This window comes from Ochotona princeps, chromosome 8, assembly GCF_030435755.1.
Source record: "Ochotona princeps isolate mOchPri1 chromosome 8, mOchPri1.hap1, whole genome shotgun sequence".
Lineage (NCBI taxonomy): Eukaryota > Metazoa > Chordata > Mammalia > Lagomorpha > Ochotonidae > Ochotona > Ochotona princeps.
Genome location: NC_080839.1, coordinates 40,774,935 through 40,786,601, shown reverse-complemented (window position 1 = coordinate 40,786,601; position 11,667 = coordinate 40,774,935). Strand labels below are relative to the sequence as shown.

Here is an 11,667-nt window from a genome sequence, read left to right as displayed (position 1 = left end):
CTGTTGAATTTATCTGGAAATTAAGATGCTGGACTCTAACCAAAAAAAGCTCATTTTTAGTATTAAAATGTTGAAGTTCTTGGAAAGCAACTGGTCTAGTGCTTAAGACTCCTGCATTTCGTTTCAGAGTATCTTGGTTTAAGTCCTAGTTTTACTTTTGCTTCCAACTTCCTGCTAATGGACACCATGGAAGGCAAAGGTTCAAGCAGTTGGTTCCTATCACACACACGGGAGACCTGGCTTGAGTTTTGGACTCTCAGTTTCAGTCTGACCCACAGACTGAACTACAGATAGGGGAATCTTTCACTCAGTCTCACACACATATACTTGTGCACACACACACACACACACACACACACATTTTTAAATTTTTGACATGAATGCATAATTTTTCCATAGTCCGCAAGACTTTTCCATGAACATCTTAAAAGTCCTTCACATAACTTCATTTGATTCCATGACTCACACTGCATTTATTATTCCATTCATGGATTCTGGTTTTTGAGGCAAGCAGTTAGAATCCAAAAATTCAGAAGGAGTAATATCCATGTCCACTCCCTTTGTCTGCTACCCTGCATCTTGAAATAAAACCCTTGGGAATCCAAAGGAAAGACAACGTATGCTTCATTTGTCTCTATACCTTCCACATCAAGATTTCTTAACCATACAACTATTGACTTAGGGGTGGAGGGGAGTGGGGCAAGTAACTCCTGGTTGCAGGACTTTCCTTTGTCTTGTAGGACATTTAGTAGCAACCCTGCAGCTTCCAGCTAGATGCCAGTAGAACCACCCAGTTGTGATGACTAACCAGAGAGTGACAAACAGCTCCTGAAGAAGACGACCTTCTCATTGGGAACCCTGCTCTACATCTAACTGACCCCAAGCACAGAGCAGACACTCAATGAATACTTTCCTAACTGAATGAGAAGAGGAGTGGATGAAGACGTTGGCCAGAACAATGGACTGAATGAAACTGTCCTCATGATAGAGGGGTACTAAATTCAGGTCTCTGTCAATCAGATCCTAATGCAGTAGTCTTGAGCACAGCATTTCACTATGGAGGGCCTCATTCTCTTCAACTATCCATGAGACAGTTACAGCTCAACAGTTCTGAAACATAGCAGATGCTCAATAAATATTTTATGATAAGACATACTAGACACCTATTTGGAGCAAGGTGTGTAAGTATTTTAAATGCATTATTTCAAGTAGGTATAAAATGTTGAAGTCAATCTTTCTGGTGACAACAAAACCCAGAAAAATTACATGGTAACTGTCTGATGATAGCTTTGGAACTGAGATGTAGCAACTTCTGAGCCAGAGTACCAAGCCACAAAACACACCACAGCAGACATTGCCCTAGAACAGGCTGGTAGGGCGATATTATTTATATCCTGGAATAAATCAGAACTTAAGCCCTGGAATTATTTGTCAAGGAAATAAAAAATGACAACATTGGCTATGACAAGCCTGAAAGACCTTCATCTCCAGGCCCCAAAGAGTACTGAAGTATCAAGTGTGACATTCTTAAAGCATGCAGGAGTTATAAACTCAGTGCCTCCAGATTATAAGCAAAGAATGGAACCTGATGAGAACAGCAGACACCCAGAGAAGGTGTTTCTCGTCATTAAGCACAGGAGCTTATTACACCATCCAACTGTTGTGTAGGACAACAGACTCCAATGTGAAAAGAACTTCCTGTTTGCTGAAAGAAAGCAAAATCCTGCACTTCTTAAACTGATACTCAATGTTTAGAGAGAAACAATGTGGAAGCCAAAGAAAACAATGAGCCAGATGCAGTCTGAGGAACTCCAGGAGGTAGTCTCTGATCTGGTTCTTACTTTAGCACCTCCTGTGATACTGTGATTACTCCATGAATCAACCCAATCAATTCTGAACAACAGTAAGAAAAGATCAAGCCTGATCGCCTCCTACTTTTTGGTCCTCAGCAAAGATGCGAAGCAGAAACATACGGACATCCTAGGTCCTCCCTTTGTTCATGCGTCTTTTCCCTAGCATTTCTCACCTGCCTGAGACAAAGTCCCCAAGAACACTGGGGAATTCTCACCTGTCAGCATGCTACCCTCATGAGCCCAATCCAATGCCTTATCCACCATTCGGCACTTCCCTCTACAAATGCCAAACATCCCCAGGGAAGCCTCAGGTCACAGTGGTCATCAGGGTCAGGTGGCTTTTGTTTCTGGAAGTGCCTTCACACTCTGTTATATCAAGTTTGACTTGCACCTGATCCTTTGACTCATCACAGTCTACATTAACCAACAGGACTCAGCAGCCAAAACTCTCAAAGGGCTCAGGCCTAGGGATTCATTCCAACATCACCATTGTCATTCTTCTCCATGCCACTGTAATTTCTTACCTGCATTTTTGGCATCTCTGCTCCCATGTTTCCCTTGTAAACAGCTCACATAATCATGTCACTGTCTTTCAAACAAGTGCCAGTTTCCACCAGAGACCATGAAACTCCTACTTCACTGGATTCTTGTCTCTTCCCACCACCTCTGCTCCTATCATACTGGCTTCACTGCTCTTTTCTAAATCTATGACTCTTATTTCCCACCTTAGAACTGTGTACTTGATATTTCCAAAGCTCTGACCCCAGATTTCCTAGGTGTGGTCCCTTCTGGAAACTCAAAACCCAGTTCAAAGCCCATCTCTGCAAGGGACCATCCCTAACATCACAATGTACACTATTGTCCCTCCCCTCTAACCACTCTTGTATTTTCAACACAGCTCTTTATACCAAGTTAAAGAACTTATTTAACAAGTATCTAGAACAGTAGTTAAGAAGCCTGCATCTCACATTGGAGTGCCTGAGTTCAATACCTAGCTCCAGCTCCCACTCCAGTGTCCTGCAGACCCTGGATGTAATGGGTCTATTGACTGGGTTCCTGCTACCCACACAGTGAACCAAGACTGATCTCTTTGTTTTGGTCAGATCCAGTTCAGACTGCTGCAGGCCTCTGGGGAGTGAACCAGCAGAAGAGACCGTGCACTTGCTCATATGCTCTCTCTCTCTCTCTCTCCTCTCCCTCTCTCGACCTCTCAAGTAATTTAATGAAGCTAATAAAATAAGATCTCATTTATTGATTTCATAACTTTTTTTAAATCAATCTTCTACTTGCTGGCAGAGAGGAGCATGGCCTGATAATATATAAGGCAAGCCACGAGTGAAATGGTAAATTTCCTGGTAAAAACAACAAAAAAAAAGTAAGGGGACCAAGATGCCAAAAGACAAGAAAGCTAAGAGGAAATAGGTAGCCCCAGCCCCTGTTAGCATGAAGAAGCAGGAGGCCAAGAAGGTGGCAAATCCCCTATTTGTGAAAAGACCTGAGAACTTTGGCACGAGACAGAAAATCCACCCCAAGAGAAACCTGACCTGTTTTGTCAAATGGCTATGCTACATACAGCGGCAGTGAGGGTCATCCTGTGTGAGTGGGTAGAGTGCCTCCTTCCATTAATCAGTTCTCTCAGGCCCTGGACTATCAGATAGCTACTCAACTCCTGAAGCTGACCAGTGGTGAAACAAGAGAAGCAGTGGCTGTTGCCCTGGGTAGAAAAGTAAGTTGCTGGCAAAGGGGATGTCCCCACCAAGAAATGATCTATCCTACAAGCAGGGACCAACACTGTCACTACCTTAATGGAGAATAAGAAGGCTCAGCTGGTGGTGACTGCACATAATGTGGATGTGCTGTTTCCTGCCCTTGGCCATCAGTTGGGAAAAGGCCAAACCTGATAGAGAGGATGAGATCTGCCCTTGCTGGGGAGATGACATTCTGGGTCCCAAATCTATGGCTCAAATGTGCCAAGCTGCAAAAAGCCAAGGCGGAAGAACTTGCAACAAAGCTAAGATAAATGTACATTGTTGGGTCCTATGTATAATAAAAAGCATCATCCTCAAAATTTTTTTAAAAAAGGCCTAGTGATAGGGGGGTAAGAGCGGCCTGGCGCAATGGTCCAGTGGCTAAATCCTTGCTATGCACACAACAGGATTCCATATAGATGCCACTTTCTGTCCTACCTGCTCCACTTGCCATCCAGCTCCCTGCTTGTAGCTTGGGAAAGCAGTAGAGAATGACCCAAAGTCTTGGGACCCTGCACCTACGTGGGAGACCCAGAATCCCTGGCTTTGGATTGGCTCATCCCCAGCCACTGCAGCCACTTGGGGAATGGACCAGCAGACAAAAGATCTCTCTCTGTACCTCCTTTTCTCTGTGGATCTACCTTTCCAATAAAAATAAGTAAATCTTAATATTAAAAGGGCGGGGCAGTGACAGTCAGGTATTTGTCTTAGCAGCAAAAATACCTGTTCAGATGTTCACTTCTCATGCTGGAATATCTTGGTTCTCTGTCCTGGCTCCATCCATGTTCAAGTCTCCTACTGATATATACCCTGGGAAGCGTAAGATGATGCCCTAGTAGCTGGATCCCTGCCACCATATGGGATACCTGGATTGAGTTCCTGACTTAAACCTGCCTACTGCCAGTTGCCTAGCTGAGGATTAAGTCAACAGGTGGTATTTCTATCCCACTCTTCTCCTTCTCTTCATCTCTCTTCCTCTTTGCTTTCCATATAAATAATTTTTTAAAAAATTTAAGGAGAAACAGATAAAACTGATTAAACATTAATTTCAGCATTTTTGTTTACTTAATATAAGCAAAATATAATTTAAACATGTAATGATTAAAAAGCACTGATATTTTGTATTTTTCTTCATAACAAGACTTTAAATCTAACATTTAAAAAATATTTTTAGTACATATTAACTCAGACCAGCCAAGTCTCAAGTGCTCAATGTCCACATGTGGCTAGAGGCTACCTTATTAGAGAACAGTCTAAACACAGGATGTTGACAAGAAATTTGAGTCTGAATAAGCAACTAAAATCTCTGAATCTTTTTCATAAGAACTTAAGTCACTCCTCCATTTCCCATGCTCAAATTAACAAACTAACCTGGCTCTGAAGCAACAGCAAGTTAGGCCTTGATTAATTGGTAACATTTGGAAATCACTGCTGTAATTCTCCATCTAATTAAACTTTTATAAATTTTACTCTCATATCATTAAATCAGAATTCTTTGCTATATAACTTTACAAAAAAAGGAAAACATTAATTATGATAGCTTATTCTTGAGATGCTTATTTATGGATCTGGGGAAAAACTACTCAATTCTTCCTGAAAAGAAACAAGCAACTCTGAGAAGATGAGTAAGTATGAATAAGATAACAAATAATTGGCAATCTCAAGTTATTTACTTTTTGGATTCCAGTAGGAGGCTAAAGGCCTTTCACAATTCAACACCTATTTTACAGGTGATATGTTTTTGGGAAGTTCATTCATCATTTCAGTTGATCAAGCCCAAGATATTTTCTCTCATGCAAGAACCACTCTCCTGGAATTCCTAGTAAGATTTTTTTTAGGAAGCACCATGTGATCCAACCCCATGAGAAACACAGTGATGACAAAGAGGATGTGTCAATTTGCCTATGAGAAACTTATCAACTGCTAGCTGTTTTGCAGGTGGGTCTACAAAGTGTGAGCAATGTGCTATTAGCATAACCAGATCAGCAATTCAAAGAGATGAAGTGCCTGGAATAATAAAATAAAATCTGGAATAATAAAGGAATACCTAAGCAACTCAATAAGCATTTAGAAATCAACTGCAATACTCATTGTGTTTAAAGCCTTGTGTATGGAACATGAGAGGACATCCAAAGAAATTATTGCCAAATCTTCCCTTAACAGCCCAGAGAGCAAACATTTTAGGCTTTGTTGAGCCATAATCGCTGTCGCATGTTTTATAAAGATTTATTGACTGATTTGAAAAGCAGAGTTGCAAACAGCAAGGGCGAGACAGAGATCCTCTCTTTACTGATTCATTCCACATATGGCTGCAATAGCCTGGGAGGGACCAAGCTGAAGTAAGGAGCCAGGAATCCAATCCTGAAGTCCCACGTAGGTGGTAGCCATCTTGTGCAGATTTCCCAGGCAGAATTGCAGGGATCGAAATCAGAAGTGGAGTAATCTGGAGTTGAAACAGTAATCATATGGATGCCAGGAGCCAAGGTAACAGCAACACAAGGGTTGTCCCTATTTTTATATTTCTAAATAGCTGTTAAAGAATACATGACAAAGGATGGCACTATGGTACAGCAGGTTAAGTTGCAGCACCTTAGGCACCAGCATCCCATATGAGCACTGATTTAATTACCAACTTTTCCACTTCTGATCCAGCTCCCTGCTGAAGTGCCTGGGAAAGCTGCAGATGATGGTCCAAATAGATCTGTATGCATGTATATATGTACGTATGTTTGTATGTATGTATGTATGTATAAACTGGAGGTTTTATGCTATCTGATTACAACACCTGTTGCAAAACTCTAATATTTAAACTTTATCATAGTGGCATAGAGACATAAACCAAATCCATGTATTAAAATGGAAACTTCAAAGAAAAAAAAACCATTTGCCATATAAAGTTTAACAAGGGTGCCAAGATCATTCCAGAGTAAGGACAGTTTTTTCAACAAAGGGTACTGAAGAAAAACTATATATCAACATTCAAAAGAATGAAATCGGACATATATCTTATAAAATACATAAAAATTAACTCAAATTCATCAAGAAACCTAAATGTTAAAGCTAAAGCTATAAAACTCCTGAAATAAAACCTAAAGGAAAGCTTCATGTTCTTGGATTTGGCCATGATTTCTATGAAGCCGAAAGTATAGTAACATAAGAAGACACAGATAAATTAAAATGCATCGTAATTAAAATTTCTGTGCATGAAGGACATAATCATCAGAATTAAATGGCAATGTACAACATTTAAATCATGTATACAAATATAATAATATAAGCAATCCCAAAAATTTAGCAGCAACAACAAAAAGAAAAACCCACTAATTCTAAATAAGACAAAAACTTAAATAGGCATTTCTCTACAAAAATATAATTGGCCAACAAACACATGAAACATCTGTTCAGTATCACTGATAATTAGGGAAATTAAAATCAAATCTATCTCTTGGTGGTGTGCTTCCATTGCTCTGGCACTCTGGCTTTCCCAGATGACCATAGGATGACCATAACCACATCCTTATGACCCTGTATCTTTGAACACATTCACTGATAGACACGGGAAAGCAGCAAATGCAACTGTGTGGTGTTGCAGTGACTGATACCCCAGCGGCATTCAGCAAGCCAAGATCTAAACTCTACCGGCAGCCAGAATTCCACCAGCAGCAGCAAGGTGGAAAGGAACGTTTACTGGGAGCTCAAGAGCTCAACTCAAAGTACTGCCCATCCTGCTGGTCTGTTTGATTTGACCAAGAGCAGACAGAGCAGCAGGTCCCAGATGGGCAGTGCGGGGAGCAGGGTCAATTTAACAACCCAGTCCACTCCCCTACAGCCGAATCGGGTGCCATTTTGTACAGTGTGAAAAACTTTAAGACTGCAGGGACAACAGTGAGTTACACATGAGCTGAGCTGGGAGCAAACTCAGTGAACTCAGTGCATTGCAGTGGTCTCACAAGAAAATAATACTGACTTTGGCATTGTACAGGTCAAAATAGGTTCGTGTGGCACTCAGACCTAACGGCCAACAGGTTCTGGCACAATCATACCAACAACTACTTAGCTATATAGGACACCTGGTGTCTCCATAATCCTGGGACCTGCTCCAACTGGAAGTAGGAGAAAGGTTGTACACACAACGGTTCAGCCTCAGCACGGTATCACAGGAGGTAGAGAGTGGTGAGGCAGGAGTTGGGGATGTGGAGATTATGGTGGAAGTCTAACATAACAAGAACCCAGACCTGGAACTCGCTGGAGGGAGTGGCACAAGTGACTGCAAAGAAAGTACCAGGTACCAACTGCAATAAGTAAAATCAAACTGTAGACCTGTAAGTGACACAGTTTATAAACCTGCCCCAAGGAGAAGACTCTGCTAACCAGAAGTACAATGACCAAGAGCAAAAGAGATAGTGGCACAATGAATATTACTGAAGACTCCCGTGCGAAGGAGCAACACCCTTTGCCAACCTGAGTTTACTGAGGAAGACATCGAGAAAATGGGGGATACAGAATTTAAAATACTTGTTATAAAACTTCTTATCAGGCCCGGCGGCGTGGCCTAGTGGCTAAATCCTCGCCTTGAAAGCCCCGGGATCCCATATGGGCGCCAGTTCTAATCCCGGCAGCTCCACTTCCCATCCAGCTCCCTGCCTGTGCCTGGGAAAGCAGTTGAGGATGGCCCAAAGCTTTGGGACCCTGCACCCACGTGGGAGACCTGGAAGAGGTTCCAGGTTCCCGGCTTCAGATCGGCGCACCGGCCTGTTGCAGCTCACTTGGGGAGTGAAACATTGGATGGAAGATCTTCCTCTCTGTCTCTCCTCCTCTCTGTATATCTGGCTTTCCAATAATAATAAAATCTTTAAAAAAAAATAAAACTTCTTATCAACAATGAGAAGCACATGAAGCAGGCATTCAAGGAATTCAAGGAATATGTTACATAGCAAATAACAGCAGTGAAGCAAATGAGAGTTGATATATCAGAAATGAAGAATACAGTCTAGCAAATTAAAAGTACAGTGGGGAGTCTCCAAAATAGAATGAAGAAGGCAGAAGAAGGAATCTCAGAATTGGAAGATATTTCCTGTCACCAGGGGGAAACAAACAAAAAGCTGGAAGCAGATCTGGATCAGGCCAAAAAAAGTATTCAAGAATTGAAAGATACTATTAAGAGGCCTAACATAAGAGTTATGTAAGTCCCAGAAGGTGCAGAAAGAGAAACTAGGATTAAGGGTGTATTCAATGAAATAATAAGGAAAAATCTCCCTAATCTAGAGAAAAAATTGGGAAACAAGATCCAGGAGGGGCACAGAACTCCCAACAGGATTGACCAAAAGTGATCTTCACCACAACACATGATCATCAAGCTCTCTTCAGTTGAGCATAAGGAAAAGATCCTTAGATGTGCACGGGAAAAAAAATCAACTGACATATAAAGGATTGCCAATTAAACTCACAGGAGACTTCTCACAGGAAACTCTACAGAGCAGAAGACAATGGCGTGACATATTCCAGATTCTAAAAGCAAAAAATTGTCGGCCCAGGATAACATACCCAGCAAAACTTTCCTTTGTCTTTGCAAATGAAATACAATTCTTCCACAGTAAAGAAAAGTTAAAAGAATATGCCTCTTCCAAACCTGCCCTACAAATGATACTTAAAGATGTTCTCCACAGAGAAAAGGCAAATGTGAAGGACATCCCAGTAAAATAACAACAGAAGACTAAATCAATGAACAACCCATTGCTAAAATGACAGGACCAAATTACTACCCATTCATATTAACACTGAATGTAAATGGCTTAAACTCATCAATCAAATGTCATAATTAGTGAACTGGATTTTTTCCATTTTTTTAATTTTATTTTTGACAATCTTTACACAGTTAATTAGGGCACAAGAGTTCAAAGACTACAGGAAAGTGGGTAAGACTACCATTTCCACATTTTTTTTTTCCTATACCTGGGGTATAAGGGGAAGTAAAGGGAGAAGCCCCACCCAGTCTCTCACCCATCCCAGGTCCCCGATGTGGGGCATGCTCCAAAGGTCTTGCTCAAGTGGTTTTGATATTTCAACAGTTATGAATTGCTGCCAATCTCGCCATTCCAAACACAAAGAAATTGCTGCAGAATCTACTGGTTGACATAATCCATCTTAGAGTGTCTGTTTGCCCTGTTTTTCACTGCCAAGATATGGCTGGAGTAGCTGATTGATTTGTTTTGTCCTCTGTCTTTTCATGGTTAGGGATCTGAGTCTGGCAGTTCAGTTGAGGTGAACCAAGACCAGGTTCTTGTGTATACTTGCAAGTACGGGGCCTGGTACAGTCCATTGCCCCAATCAACTGGTGGTTGCAATTGCTGGGTCGGTTCTGTTTCCAAACCTGTCTTCCACTTGATGGGTGTTGCCGTCCAGCCTGACTCTGCCCAGCACACACTTGGCCCTCACATAAACCAGTGCGATCTGCAGCCTAGTTGGAGCGACCCACAATGTGAACTGGATTTTTAAAAAATCTATTTATGGCCTACAGGAAACATATCACCAACAAGATTAGCAAAACTTTTCTCATGGATTTTGATATTTTTTTAAGTCCAATCTCTTCAAATAGATCATACAGCATTTTCTTCAAGAAGGTTCTTGATTTTTTTCAGTGACACATTAATCATTCAGCAGCATGTTATTTAACTTCATGGTATTGTTAATTTCTTTTTCCTTCCTGTTGTTTTTGTTTTGTAGCTTTTCATTTAAAGGGATGTATAGTACCTGTAATGAAGACTATCATATCTAGTAGCATGCACATAGACTGTATGAAGAACTATAGTATAGCAATAATATAGGGGAACTCAGTGATGGGAGTAGGGAGTTGGGGAGGGGGTGTGGGAAATCCCAGGGCCTATGGAACTGTATCATAAAATGATGATGATGATTATGATATTAAAAGCTATGAAATAAAAATAAAATAAATCTAAGCAAATAAATTGAAAAAAAATCAAATCTATGATGAGATGCCACCTCTTACTAGGCAGCTACTATCAAAACAAAAAATAAAAAGTATTGGCAAGAATGTGGAAGAATTGGGATAATGTGCTATTGGCAGAATTATAAAATTGTGCAGCTACTATGAAAACAGTACGGTTATTCCTCAAAAACTCAAATTGCATGATTCTGCAATTCTGCTTTCAGATATAGTTGTATGCTCAGAAGCATTGAAAGGAAATTGTCAAAGAGATATTTACAAACCCACATTTACAGCAGCATTACCTACAATAGCCAAATGATAAAACCAACACAAATGCCCATCAATGGAAAATGGTTTCCCAAAAAGGTGATATCCCTATGTTTATATTTCTGCGGGACTGTGGTTTTTTTTCTACTTTTTACTTGTTGAAAGTTATGGTTAATGCTGCATTAAGTCTGTGGTTATGGAGTGGACTAAAATCATGTTTTTGCAGAAACTGAAGGAAAAAAAAACGAGAAGGAAGGTGACAGAATGAGAGAATTGGAGTTTTCTTATAATTGTACCTATGAATGCATGAAATCTGTTCCCTTTACATTACTAAAAGTTTAAACGTGATACTGATAAAACATTATTCAACTCTTAAAAGAGAAGAAATCCTGAAATATGCTACAACATGGATTAACCTTGAAAATGTTGCATGAAGTAAAACAACCAGGCACAAAATTCTTTTTGTATTATGATGTCACTTATAGGAAAGAACTAGAGTACCCCAATTCAGAAAGTAGATGATTGGTTTCCAAGGACTCAAGGGAGAGGAAATAGGGACTTATTGTTTAATATGTAGAGAGATGCAGTGATGTAAGATGAAAAGACTTGTGGAAATTGATGGTGATGATGAATATACAACAACATGAATATACTTAATACCAATGAATTACACACTTAAAAATGGATAAGATATCTAATTCAGAAGCCAGTGTTTTGTAGTGCCTCAGGTTAAGCCACTACTTGTGATACTAGCACCCCATATCCAAGGAACAGTTTATATCCCAGCTGCTCTGCTTCTGATTCAGCTCCCTGGCAATGTACCTGGAAAAGTGGAAGATGGTCCATGTACTTA

General features: G+C 40.5%; 1 pseudogene; it reads left to right on the top strand.

Moving 5' to 3' along the window:
- The first annotated feature begins 3,242 nt into the window (after positions 1–3,242).
- LOC101525733 (large ribosomal subunit protein eL8-like) lies at positions 3,243–3,873 on the top strand (annotated as a pseudogene).
- The last annotated feature ends 7,794 nt before the right edge of the window (positions 3,874–11,667 follow it).